General features: G+C 44.4%; 1 non-coding gene across 1 annotated transcript; it reads left to right on the top strand.

The window, feature by feature from the left end:
• The first annotated feature begins 3,427 nt into the window (after positions 1-3,427).
• Positions 3,428-3,532, top strand: LOC118633665. Its single transcript, XR_004960219.1, has one exon. It is a non-coding gene; the product is annotated as a small nucleolar RNA U13 (small nucleolar RNA).
• The last annotated feature ends 11,274 nt before the right edge of the window (positions 3,533-14,806 follow it).

Here is a 14,806-nt window from a genome sequence, read left to right as displayed (position 1 = left end):
ATGTGGGCATACCATAATTTATCTAATCATTCCCTGTGGTTGATCGATTTTCACTAGTAGATGAAGACTTTGAGTAGCACTAAGTGAAAAGTTTTAAAAATAATTAATTGTGGTTATCTAGGAATAAGACCAAAAATATTGCTGTTATTTTTGGTGAAGAAAGTCAATTTTGTATAGTTTATGTCAACGTAAATAAAATGTGAATTTTGTTTAAAAAACTTTTTCACCGTGAACAGTGGCTATTAGGTTCTGGTGACACACTGGGGTCAGTTACCAGGTCTTCTGAAATGTTGTTTTACTTACCTTCTTATGATACTGCCTTCCTCATTATTTTGAACTAAATATTTTATGCTACCCTTTTTCACTTTACTCACCGTGAAGACATCAATCTTTAGAAGATGGTGGGTAGAATCTGCACTCGTTATTTGATAGCAACTTATAGTTACATTGCTTGCTAGTGGGTTGTCTCTGATAAGTGTGGTTGATAAAAGGTCCATGTATGCCCTGGCTGGTTTGGCTCAGCAGCTGGAGCATCAGCCCCAGGACCAAAAAGTCGCAAGTTGGATTCCGGTCAAGGGCACGTACCTCAGTCTTGGTTCAATCCCTGGCCCTGGTCAGGGTCGTGCAAAAGGCAACCAATTGATGTGTCTCTCTCACATGGATGTTTCTCTCTGTCTCTCTCTCTTTCTCTTTCTCTCTCTCACATCGATGTTTCCCTCTCTCTTGCTCTCTCGCTCTTTCCTGCACTGAAGATAAATGGGAAAAAAGTGTCTTTGAGTGACAATTAAAAAAAAAGTCTCTGTGTGTTCAGCCATTTCATAGGGGACCTTAACCTCACTCAGTCTGTTTCACACAGAATGTCCCACTGTGTATCAATGTAAAGAATACATTAGAGACATCATGACATTACCCCCTAAATACCTCAAAATGCATTTCTAGAAAAATAAGAATAATTTTCTACATAGCAAAGAGTAACACTATCACAGTTAAAATGAATAATTATTGTTTAAAATCATCTAATAGCCTGTATATATTCAAATCCCCTCAAATGTCTTTTCTAGCTTATTTGTGCAAACCAGGAGCAACTCCCAAACCATGCATGGCCACGGGCTAGTGGCATCTCGTGGGTCTCAGGAGCCTCAGCTTTCCTTCGAGGGCTCTTCTATCGCAGCCGCTGGGCCGCAGAGGCTCCCTTGCTTGCCTGGGGTATCATTTAACTTGTTGCTGTCTCCCCTGTATTTCTTGGCAGTTACATCTACGGGGTGATTAGACCCCAGGTAAATAGCTTTAGCTAGACTGCACTCCAGGTGAACTGTGATATCAGAATGCATGACATCAAGAGATATGTCATATCTAGTTGTCCCACCATGTGTGAGTAGATTGGGATGATGGCAGTCTGACCCATCCACCCTAATCTGATTATGTTTTTCTCCTGATGACCAGAACCATATTGTTGTGGTGAAACTTTGGTTCCATATGAATGTCCAGGTCCCATCAACCATTCACCGAATGCCTTTAACACGAGCTGATAGCCCTTGCCTGGCTCTGCATTCTCATCGGAATTGCAGTGGTGACTTCCTGAGTCTTCCACCCTGCAGGTAGCTGGCATTCTTCTGTACAGTAGAGCTTTCTCTCATCACGTGGAGCTACTTGCTATGCTGAAATACGGTTCCTGCTGGAAAGCCATTCATTCAATGGACTTCCCTTTAATGACATAGTTTCCAAATAAGGAGTTGGTATTAGCTGTCTCAAAAGAGTTTCTACTGACTATCTCCTTTTTAGTGTCATTATGGACTCATGAATTTTTCACATATTCGATGTTTGTGTTTTATTAAATTACCCTTGACACCCATGATACTACTAGTCTCAGGAGAAACCAACACACCTAAACTGAGTTTAATTGAAAACCACGTTCCAAAGCTAGTAGCTCCAAATGTAACTTATGCAAACATTCTAGAAATAGGAAGTGCTACTTTCTAAGAGAACAATGGCAAAATAATCCAATGCATTATTGCCATCACTATTGTTCATGTTTGTGTTCTCTCCTCATCTTCAAGGTATGGGAGGGTTCCAGATGTGCATGAAGGAAGGCTACAGCCTGTGCTGGTGGTGCCCGCCGACTGCCCCCGATTTGGCGTGTGTTGTCACCATCTCATTCAAGGTCAAGAGCTGGTTGACTGACTTATACTTTAAGATGCTTCCATGCCACAAAGCCATTGAATTTCTGTCGTACCTGTAGCAAGAACCCAGTCTAGGCTCTTTCTTTCTCATAGAACAACCTGTAGAAACGAGATCACCGGAGCCCATCCTCAGGCTGTTCCCTCAGCAAGTCATGGCTACCCCGCCGTGGTTTGCAGAAGAAGCAAGGCGGAGCCCAAGCGTTGCTCTGTTGCTGTTCAAATAACTGTTGAGGAGGACGGATGTGTGGAATCCCCTCTCCGCAGTCCTCCATGGCCCCCAGGTCTGCTCTGTGCTTTTGCCCTGTGTCACTTCTGGTCCCTTCCCCGGGGAGCAGATCCCTCTGAAGAGAAGCCATCACCTCCCAGCTCCTGCCTTGGGAGTGACCACACTTCGCTCCCTTCAGGGGAGGTGGTGGCCTTCTTCCAGGCTGCTCCACACGTCCCTACTGGTTCCCCGTGAGGATGCAGGAGCTACAATTAGTCTGCAGGTTTCTCCGAAGCAAGAGCAGTGTTCACAGCCAACTCCCTCACTCCCCGCACAAGAGCAGGTCACTGTGACCCCACAGCGCAAGATGGTGTCCGACAGGTATGTCACATCTCAGTACACATTTGACGAACAAACAAATGGACTTAACTTGCAAAAGTCCATAGCTGGCTACAGAAAACGAGGGGCAAAAACAGTTTTACATTTATTTGTATGGAAAATAATACAATGATTAATTAATATTAAAAATGTAAGAATTAACCTGTGTTTTGCATACTCACAACTGTAAACCTACTTTTGCCCCACCCTGTAGTGTATAATTCTTACTTCCTCAGGAAAAACGACTTCCATAATGATAATGATAACCACCAGGCAGGGAATAAATGCTTTGACTGCACCTTGGTAACTTAGGCGGGCCATGTGGCTGTTTTGGACCTCAGTTGTCTCCAAGTCGGGTTTGTAATAAATCATATGAATGTCCCTCGTGACTTTCAGCTTCTACAAATAGGTTCTCTTTTGGGTGAGTAAAGTCTTCCAGTTAGTTACATGGAGAGACGTAACTGGTGAAGCCTTTTAAGAAAGTGGTCAGCCTCTGCCTTGGCCGGTGTGGCTCACTGGTTGAGCATTGTCCCATGCAGCAAGAGCTCGCCGGTTCGAGGCAGCTAGTCGATGTTTCTCTCTCTCTCTGTCTCCCTCTCTCTTCCTCTCGCTCTTTCTAAAAAAATCAATAAAAACATATTTAAAAAAAAAAAAGAAAGTGGTGATCCTTCTGTAGTTCATAAGCGAGATGATTGGGTCTTCATACTTGTGTCTGAGATGTGCCTCCCACTAAACCTTGTAACGACTGTGGCACATTACCCATCTGACATGAACTTAAAAAGAGAAAAAAAGAAAGAAAGTGATAGACCTCAAATCAGTTGTATGCTTGAGCTTGTAGTAAAATGCCAATAGTGCCAGGCTCTGGTCTCACCTACGGGTCTCATTTTGCCCCTTGTAACTGCAAATAAGCAGGCAACACACACACACCCCACACACAGCTTTGAACATATAATTCCTTCAGCAGCAGGGTCAACCCACTCGTAGGACTTTTTCTCACACCCACCCGCCTTCCTCGGCACGCCTTGAAGCTGCAGTAAACGGCTTTTATCTGACACTAGCAGCCAGTTCCAAAAACCTTTTAGGAACCAGGCAGATGTGTTCGATGCTTCTGGCTCACAAAAAAACGAACCCTCAGCCAACCAAACTTCTGGGCGTTCTGAGCACTTGCGTTTTAATTCGTGTTCTCGATTTTACTCACCGTCTATCTTCCCTTTTAACATTGAAAATAAATTCTCATTTGAACTTTTGCCCTCTGAAGGGTGGGGTTTTGTTGCTGTTGTTGTTGTTTTGCTTCTTGGCATTCTTTCAAAATAACTAGAATACCCACAAGGGGTATCTGGACTGAGATTTAGAATAAATGCTACTCCCAGGCCTCTCCAGTCTCCCGGAAATGATGCCTTTCAGCCCCAGCTCACTCCTACATGGCCAGTGCCCTTGGACCCTGTGCATTTTCTCCTATCTTTTCTCTAAAAACAATCCCAAATAAATGACTCCAAAGAAATATGCCCAATGAGAGTTAAGCAGAAAAATGTTGGCCATGAACTGGACCAGAAACCAGCTGGGAAACCTAAGCTGAAAATCTCTCCTCCTAGCAGAAAAAAGAGTGACTTTGAAAGTAGGGCTACGTAACTGGCTCACACGTGCTAACTCGCTCCGCCACCCACTCCGGGTTCACTGCGCTAACCCCTGGAGGAGCTGCCTCGTGCCCGTGGTGAGACCAGATGGCGATAGAGCCCCCCCTGCACTCCCCAGCTCCCCCGGAGCTCCGTCTGGCCGTTCGCGATCCGCTTTCAAAACGACCTTTATCTTCCACCTGCTCCCGAGTCTCCTGGTGGCCTTCTACTGAAACATATGAGTCTGGCCTAAGTATTTGAACAAAACTAAAATAGGAAAAGATCATTTCGGGAAAAGAAAATCTTTGCCTGCCAAAGAGAACTCCACAACTCTAGTTATTAGAGAATTTGATTACTCACATTTGCTGACTTTCATCACATAGAAAAAATATTTATTAAGATAGGCTCGTAATAAATACCCATCCAGCATCAGAATTATCTCAGAATTCCAAACTCCTTTTCGTTTCATTTCTGCTCTTCTCCCCTAACACACACACATACATGTGCATGCACATGTACATGCATGCACATGTATACACACACATACACATGGGCACCCCTACACACATACCCATACATTCATACACATGTTGACACACCCATACATAACACACACTCATGTGCACACACACTCATGGGCACACACTCATACACAACATATACACACATATATAAGCACACACATACACACACACTCATGCACACACTCTTTCATTTCCTTGGTATAGTTTCTTTTTAAGTGGTATTCTTTTTTTATTATTGATTTTTTTAGAGAGTGAGGAAGGGAGGGAGAGAGAGAGACATCAATGTGAGAGAAAAACATCAATCAGCTGCCTCCTGCACGCCCCCTACTGGGGATCGAGCCTGCAACCCTGGCATGTGCCCTGACTGAAAATCAAACCAGGACCTCTCGGTCCATGGGGCAGTGCTCCATCCACTGAGCCACACCAACCAGGCTTGGCATTGTTTCTTAAATAAATGGTTACTTGCAGGTGCAAATTTTAAAATCTACATGAAATCTTTATTTTCTCTCTCTAAAATAACAGTAGCTGTTTGTCATGTTGTGATCCTTAGGAACTGTTAGAGCCATAGTCCATGATTCATGTGTAATTAAAATGTCATTCCATTTCAATTTTCCCGAATTCCTATGTTTCAAAAAGGCAATGAGTTTCATTTCAATTCTTTTTTTTTTTTTTTGTGGTATGTGCCCCTAGCAGGAACTGAACCCGGGGCTCTGGTCCGCAGGCCGATGCTCAACCGCTGAGCCAACCTGGCTAGGGCTCATTTCAATTCTTTACACCACTTAATCAGTACTCCACGTAATGTTCTCTGTGAAGGACCCACTTCCATTCATTCATTACTTTTTGCCATTAGAAAATGAGAACCAGTCCGTTGGTGTTTTTTGTTGGTAAAAGACAAAAGTACCAGCATAAATCTGAGACCTGTGGAGGCTCAGCCACTGTTCTGGTGGGAGCAAATGGAATGGAGGGTGTAGACCAGGCTTTGGGCTAATTATAAGATGAAAAATCAGCTCTGCACAGCAAACTTTTTTAAAATGCAGGTTGTTTTTATTGACCAATATTACCTCAATGAACTCAATAAATAAATAAGGTAAAAATACAGCAAGAGGATTAGTTTTCATTTCTGCCCCACGTGTTGTATCATCAACTCACAAAGTCCAAGAAAGCAACTTCCTGTATTTTGTTTTTAAATTCAACTATTAAGAGCTATATTTTTGAGCCGTAAATAATTTTTACAAGGAGCAATACCTCCAAGTGCCTGTATCTCAGAGAGCATCCCAGAGCCTCATGAGTTCCATCGGCGGGTTCATCACCTGAATGAGGAAGTATAGCAACCTCCTCTGACAACCACAGTGTAAAACCTTGCGTGAACAAACAGCCATTTCTATAGTAAACATCCCATAACCAAGTTTGCAACCTCAAGGTTCAACTCAACAATTATTAGAATTGTTGTTTTAATGATGACATCACAGGAAAACTATTTGCTCTTTGGGTACAGACAAACTCAACAATGAGATAAAATAGTAGCCCAAACTTAACAAAGTTCACTATTTTTTAATTTTCTTTATTTATTTTTAGAGAGAGAGGAAGGGAGAGGGAGAGGGAGAGAGAGATGAAAACATCGATGAGAGAGAACATCAATTGGCCACCTCCTGCATGCTCCCCACTGTGGATCAGGCCCACACCTGGGCATGTGCCCTGACCGGGAATCAAACCAGCGACCTCTTGGTGCAGGGGTCGACACTCAACTACTGAGCCACACCGACCTGGCAACAACGTTCACTATCTTTTGGGGGGAGGGGGAACTAAAAAAGGCACTTTCAAAGCAATCATGTATGTAGCTTCTTGATCTCTATTTTTTAAATAGTAAGTGGTTTTTGTTTTACTTTTTGTTTTGATGGTATATGTAGCATATAAGTATAGTTTGTAAAATATGGCATGTGGTTTTAACTTTAACAAAGAGTAGAAAAGATATTAGGGATATGACTAGATCATTTCCATGCTACTAGGCAGGAATGTAAGCAAGTGTGTTTCAGCTCACCTGTCACTTTGGATACTTCTCTGTCACCATGTTATCCTAGAGGCCCTGTACTCCAGCACCTGCTTGACCTTGGAGGTAATGTTGAAGGGATCATTCATATTTTGACTAAAATACTTGTATTATTAAGTACTCATGGAATCTTTCAAAGTAAAGAAGAACACAAGATGATTTTGTTATGAAACAGTAGATGTGTTTTTCTTTTTTTATCCTCACCCGAGGACACCCTTCCATCTCTTTGTTCAGACAGAGTGGGGGGGGGGGGAGAGAGAGAGAAAGAGAGAGAAACATCGATGTGAAAGGGACACATCGAGTGGCTGCCACCCGCACAACCCAACCAGGGCCGGGGACAAACTGCAACCGAGGTACCAGCGAGAACTGAACCCTGGTCCCTCTGGACCGCAGGCTGACACTCTAACCACCGAGCCAAACTGGCCAGGGCTAGATGACGCTCTAACCACTGAGCAAAACTGGCCAGGGCTAGATGACACCACACCCTAACATTTGTTAAAAGAGCAAATTACAGTAACATTTATTTTTAATCTACTGTTCATATCTTTTTTTAAATCCTCACCCGAGAATATTTTTCCATTGATTTTTTTTTCACATCTATTGGTTGCCTCCCCCACGCCCCCCACAGGCCGACACTGCACACTGCTGCTATTCATATCTTTATTCACCCTTCTTAGAAATGCATGTAAATTAGCCAGTATTTTTCTCCTGAAAATTGAGTGTGTAAAGGGCCTTTTAAAAAATTATGGCCCATTGGCATAATCCATTTTACAAGACAAAATGCAAAATTAAAAGGCATTAAAACCAGCACTTCTTTGATAAAATCAGTATGATATGAAAAGTTACAAACTCTATTTTTTATACACCGGAAATCAAAACTGAAAACAAATGGTTTTTCAACCTATTTGCCCAATAAAATTTCTAGTAGATTTTTAATTTTTTTTTTTACTCTAAATATTTAAATGTGAATCTTAGACCATTGGGCAATTTTGTTGATGTGGTTAACTTCTAGGTTGGTGTAACTAATATGCCCCTCAGTCCACCAAGTGAGGTGTGTGAGAACCATCCCTTTGATTGTCCAAGATAAAATGACATTTTTATTTTGAACTCTCATTTCCTGGGGAAGGAGGACACTGTGCCTCATTTTGTACTCCACTCACCCAACCTTCTGCACCTTCTCCAGGAAACTAATCTCAATTCCAGTAGGAGGAAGTTCTGTACGTTGGCGAGTGCTGTTGATGTGTCAGAAGCATGTTGCGTTGTTGATACTGCTTTTGTGTTATTATTCCCGTTGGGAGGAATGGGACCGGGGAGGAGGGGGGAGTGGTGATTTTGAAAGTCATTGCAGGAGATACGATCCCAGGATACGCTGGAAGCAGGAGGAGAGAAAGGAGACCTCGTAGATGACTCTGAATCATCTCATTGGTGGATGGTGATAAGATGATTGGCGATGCAATGGGACCAAGACAGCCGGGCAGGTTCTGCTTTCTCTTTGGGTGTGTTAAATTTAAGTGGCTTTTGGGACACCCAGTTGGAGAAATCCTGTAAGTTCCTGAAAATATAAGTTGGATGTGCAAGTGAGACGCATGGCTTGAAGGAGCAGAGGTGATGGTCATCCTCCAGCACGACAGATGAAACCCTGGGAATAAACGGAGTTGCACAGACAAGGAGGGGAAAGTGCGAAGACTGTCGAAGGACACCAGTTCTCAGAGGAGTGGGGGCGGAGCCAGCCCTGGGGAGCGAGAAGGAACAGAAAGGAGAGAGCAGAGTAGCAAAAGGCAAGGAAAGCGTGGAGGAGGGGTGGTCCTTACTGGGAAATGCAGCAACGCTGAGATGAGGCATTGGTTTTGGCATCAGCAGATCATCCGATGGCTTTTGAGGAGTCTGTTTCAGTAGGAAGGAGAAGACAGAACCAGACTGCAGGTGATGGACAGGTGAAGAGTGAGCCCTCACGGGGGCGTGCTCTCTCAAGGAGTTTAGCAAAGAGAAGGAAAAAATTTGGGCAACCAATTATAGGAAAATTTGGGCAACTGATTATAGGAAACATTTGGACACAGGACGGGTCAGTTTGGGGTTAATGTTTGTCATTATTTTGTGCCATTCTTAATTTGGAGGAGACTTGAATATGATTTTAAACGGAGGAAGGGTCAAAGAAAGAGGAAGAGAATGAAGATATAGGAGCTAAAAAAAATCTAAAAGGATGCTTGATGAAGTTTAGTCCCAGCAGAGATGAAAGGGGTTGGATAGGACTATGAGAACTTGCCATGGTAGCCTTGGACAAGAGTTCACCTTGAGACCCAGTAGGACAAGGAGAAGAAGGTACATGGTGTCCTAGAAGAAAAGACGAGAGCCCAGAGTGTCTGCGGAGCCCCTGAGATACCATACACTTAATAATTTTTCCCTGTATTTCAGGCAAAAGGGTGGCAGTGATAAACCATAAGTGATAATCATTGTTCCCAAAGTAAGTCACACCAAAATTGATATGCATCTTTCTCATAAAAGATATTTTCCATAACAGTAAAGAAAATGAGCCTGTAATGAGCTTGTAATGTTTCTGTGGTGTGTCTTTGTCTCCAAAGACATGTCCCAGCTTCCTGTTTAATTTTGCAGTAAATTATCAGAACGGGACCTGCCCAGGGGGCCTCCATTTCAGACAGAGGTTCTGACAGGACCTCACCAAGGCCAAGCGTCGCTGCTCAGAGAGGTTGTGAAGCCATCAACCAATGGCAAGTCAGGGCTTCTTTGTGGCCCCACCTGCCCCACCTCCACATGGAAGGGCCTGGGTCTGCTCAGCCAGCCGGAGGAAAAGGGGCAAAGCTAACAACAGGGACTGTGGCTGGGATGAAAATATCCAAATGCTAATAAGAGTGTTTGGAGTGAAGAATAAAGAGCCCTGGCCAGTGGCTCAGTTGGTTGGAGCATGGTCCTGTACACACACACACACACACACACACACACACACACAAGGTGGCAGATTCAATTCTTGGTCAGGGCACATACCCAAGTCTCAGGTTTGATTCCCAGTTGGGTTGTGTACAGGAGGCAACCGATCAGTGTTTCTCTCTCTCCCCCTTCCTCTCTCTCTAACATCAATAAAAACATATCCTTGGGTGAGGATTTTAAAAACAATAACAGTAATAATAACAGCAAATAAAGGGCGTGTTCCTTTGGGTGGTTTCCATCCAGCCTCATTTTTTCTTTTTTTTCTTTTTTTTAATCCTTACCCGAGGACATTTTTTTTTGCATTTTTTTGTTCAGACAGAGCAGGAGGGAGAGAGAGGAAGAGAGAGAGAGAGAAATATCGATGTGAAGGGACACATCGAGTGGTTGCCACCCGCACGACCAACCAGGGCCAGAGACAAACTGCAACCGAGGTACGTGCCCTTAGCGGGAACCGAACCCGGGTCTCTCTGTACCACAGGCCGACGCTCTAACCGCTGAGCCAAACCGGCCAGGGCCAGCCTCATTTTTTCTTAAAAGAGAACAGAAAGGAGGCTCAGCCACGAGAAGGAAGGTGCCTTCATTGCGAGGAGCCCATAAAACAACGGCAAATGAAACCAAAGATGCTTGCATCAGCTTTTATTTTCCCTTTACATCGTAAATCAAAGTAAATAACGCAATTCAAAGTACAGACGTGTACAAAGCAGAGATCAATACCCCCCCACACACACACACAGACACACGTCTCTCACCTTCTATTACCCCTGCACAGATTTGGGACTAAGGAGCTGGTTGCTCTGCTTTTCCAAAGCTCTCGTGTGTGCATTTATAACTCACTAGGTAGGCTCTTACCATGACTACTATTCTCCAACTTGATTTTTCATTTTATTATCTATCTTTCCAGGCCCGTGCACGTGGATGCCTCCTGGTTTTCTGACAGCTACAGAAAATCCCACTGTGCAGCAAGGTCGACTTAGCGTTCCCCCGAAGAGGGACGTTCAAACGGTCTCAAGATATTTACCACATCAAAACCGCAGTAAACATCTCTGTACCCACATCTTGGCTCTCTTGTCTTTCCTTAAATTAATTCTTAGAAGTGAAGGCAAACCGCGGGGTCAAAGGGTGTGTGCATTTTCAGTTTTGATACTAATTTCTAGTTTGTTCTCCAAAAAAAAAGCCATACTGCTTTATCGTCCTACCAAAGTTTTCAAGATTGTCTTTTTCCACGTGCCCCAGGCAATACTGAGTGATGATAAGTTTTAAGTATTTCCTGGCTTGTTGATGACTCACTTTGAGCACAAATGCAGGGACATCAGGAAGCTCACCGTTCTGGAAAAGCAGAAGGGGTGGGGGGTATCTGTTGGTTTGAAGAAGAGGAAGGGGGTAATTGTGTAAGGACTAGGAACATTTTTGGAGACAGCCCCTGGGTGAGAGGGGTCAGCGGCTGACCCAGAAGGTCTAAGCAGCTGGAAAGCCCAGAGAAAGTTGAAAAACAAAAAAAAGTACAAATGTTTTTATAAAGCCAATGCAGTTAGTTATGTGACTTTTCCAGTTGGGGAGCAACAACAAAAAAAATGGGTGGTTGGATGAGTTTATGGTGGGAATTGATCAAGTTGATGTTGTAACAGAGAGTCCCCTCGTGAGAAACAGACACTTCTCGTGGTTGAGTGATGACATAAAGGTCTGGAAGAGAGTCAAGGAGAAGGGATGATAGTGCAGAAGGACCTAGAAAGTTCAAAAGATCACAGTTCATTGGCAATCAGGTTAGAGGTGAGGCTTAGGGTAACTGAAGGAGTTGGTGCAGGGCTCAGATCGCTGGGGATGGTCAGGGGGGCCATGCTGAGTCGGAGACTTCAGCACTGCAGTGGAGCCGCTGTGGGCTGTGAGGAGGTGTGGGAGCGGGTGGGTGCGGACGGGGAACAGAGCCAAAGGTGGCTGGAGGGACCGGGCAGAGCCGGGATGAAGCAGTGCTGGATGGGTCATCATCAGGGATGGCAAGACAGGGCGGAGTCAGATGTCACAAACCTCGGGTGTGCCCGAATGAGTGAAGATTCGGAGGTTTTTCTACTCATGACTTTCTCACTGATATTTTTAGCAAAGCAATGACATTTTTGGCAACATTGACTCCTAAAACTAGATGCTAACCTCATCTTGAAGCTCTTGGGGTTTGGTAAAAATTCAAAGCCAGGCTGTTTCAGGTTTGTGTTCTCTCTGTTCTTTCTACCTTGCTTCCCCAAGCTAATTCTTTTTTAAATAGGTTTTTATTGATTTTTTAGAGAGAGAAGAAGGGAGAGAGAGAGACAGAGACCTCGATGTGAGAGAGGAACACAGATGAGCTGCCTCCTTTATGCCCCGTACTGGGGACCAAGCCTGCAACCCGGGCATGTGCCCTGACTGGGAATCAAACGTCCATGGGACCACGCTCAGTCCACTGAGTCACACTGCCGGGCCCCAAGCTAATTCTTGCCAGCCCCTCCAGATTCCACTCGGGGCTCTTCCTCAATGCTTGCCTTGGAGCCCTCGGGTGGGCTCAGTGGCCCTTACCCTGTTTCCCGGAAAGGTGACCGCACTATGTGGACATAACCTTCTAATGGGTCTACCTTTCCTACTACACAGTTAGGAGCCTGGAGAGCAGGGACCTTGTTTCTACATCTTCAAGTTCACCTCCCTAAGGCTTGCCTTGGAGTCTGTGCTGGAGGGCTCAGGTCGATCCTATGAGAAAGATTCCTTCCTTCAAGGAACAGTGGGAAAACAAACATGGATAAACCAAGAATGAGGTTTCCTTCATTCTCCTTGCCCGCCTCATTGAGAAAACCTCCCTTCTTGAACATAGCTGGTACTGGGCCATCCAGACCACCCGCAGCACCTACCTCTGTACGCTACACTCCCTGTTTTCTACTTGCTGAGATGGAGCGCGACCGGGGAGCACGGAGGAGTCCACTAAGGTCTAGCGAAGGTCCCGGATCTGGGAGGACCTCCCGCCCTCCTGGACGAGAGCTAGTACAGGTACGCCAACATTCTCTCTCTCCCTTTGCAATCTGAAATGACAACACATCTAAATTCACACCTCTGGACGCTTCTACGGCCTCACCTGATGAAAAGTCTGGTTCCTTGCTCAGGACCACCTCCCCTCCCTCAGGCCTCACGCCCACCTACACCTCGTCCGTCCACGCACCTTTGAAAGCCCAGCCCCAATGCCACCGCCTTCTGAACGTCTCTTCGCTTTCAGCAGAGGTGGCCGTATCCTTCCCTGACCCAGGCCACTTATTGTCTGCGTTGAGACTGTTTTGTAAGCTTGCTTTTTCCCTTGACTTGATTAGAAGGCCATGGTGAAGGGGACAAATTCCATCCTGCTCACTGTCCCCTTCCCTACAGTGCCTTTCATGTATCCAGTTTTCCATGAACAGTTGCTGAACACAAGGACTGAGGCTGCTGATCTAACTCAAACACACATGTGTACATGAGGGTGAGGGATAAAGATCTGACCACCGTCACCATATTCACAGTAAGCGTTTCTTGTACTACACGAGAAGTTATCCCTCACAACCAATTCCTGACTTGTTTTTAGGTAGGCTTAACTTCTTGATGATTTTGGTGTTTGTTTCCTTTGGGGTTTTTTTTAATGTATGGAGATTTATCTGTGAAACAAATCTATCATTTGGGCTAAGAAATTAGCATCATCCACACAATCTTAAAGGGAGTTGTGGTATTTTTAGTGAACCACTTCCTTTCCTGACCTCCTTTAATGCATGTGATAGAGATTTTACTAATCTAACTTCCCAGCACCCTCCAATACTCTGCCGGTCACTAGGGCATTTTGAAATCAACCACTGAAGGAGTAAACAGCGGAAGGATGGAAAATAACCTCTTGCCACTACAGACCCATTCGAATGCCGTAGCTCCTGTAAGGGCTGTTTTAATCCTAGGCTTCTCCCTTCTTTAAAGTCTTGGCTACTTCCTCAGTTATAGCTGGGCAGGGTTGGAGAAGATGGTGAGGACCCCATGACATGCAAGAAGGTTCTGTTTTCTTTTTTGTTTGTTTTTTTAAAAATTTTTTTCTTTATTGATTTTTAGAGAGAGAGGATGACAGAGGGAGAGAGAGAGAGAAACACTGATGGGAGAGAATATTGATTGGCTGCCTCCTGCATGCCCCCCACTAGGGATTGGGCCCACAACCTGGTCATGTGCCCTGATCAGGAATCAAACTGATGACCTCTTGGTGCATGGGTTGATGTTCAACCACTGAGCTGCCCCAACTGGGCAGGCTCTGCCTTCTTTGAGATAATCCCCCCAAATGATTTTCCCCTAACCATTTCCCCCTACTATTAGTTCACTGTTTCTCAGACTTTCCTCTTTCCCATATGACCTTCAAGATTTTTGCCTTTTCTGAATATCACCTTATATTAACTTTAATAATTAAAAAAAAACAATTTCCTCTTTTTACTTAAGTAAAGTCTCACCTTAGTCCCCCCCCCCAATCTCACCCAAAGATCTATAGAGTAGGGAGACATAGGGCTTCCTGAATCCATCCACTGCTCCCCTCAGGTTCCCACTACCATGGCCACAGAACCTTGCACACAAAGGGGGCTCTGTAAACAGTGGCTGAATGAGTGAGTCTGTCAACACTGCTACGGAGACCATCATCATCTTCCCATCCCTCCTTTGCCTGGTCTAGCTTGTAAACACCCTGAAATTCATGGTCCCTGTGTTATGACTGGTCATTTATAAACTTATAAAAAAATGAAGTACAGAGTTGATCTTCATTTTATTTATGTTGAGCTATATGAAGAGGTATTTAATGGTCTTGCTTGTGTGCCTCCCATCCAATCTTTCCAAACTGACACAACTTTTAAAAAATTGTCACAACAATTAAAAAAAAAATTGAGTGAGACCAAGGAGCTCACTATTAAAGTAGGGTG

The sequence above is a fragment of the Molossus molossus genome, unplaced genomic scaffold, assembly GCF_014108415.1.
Source record: "Molossus molossus isolate mMolMol1 unplaced genomic scaffold, mMolMol1.p scaffold_m16_p_18, whole genome shotgun sequence".
In the NCBI taxonomy this organism is placed as follows: Eukaryota; Metazoa; Chordata; class Mammalia; order Chiroptera; family Molossidae; genus Molossus; species Molossus molossus.
This window is presented reverse-complemented; position numbering and strand designations above follow the sequence as displayed.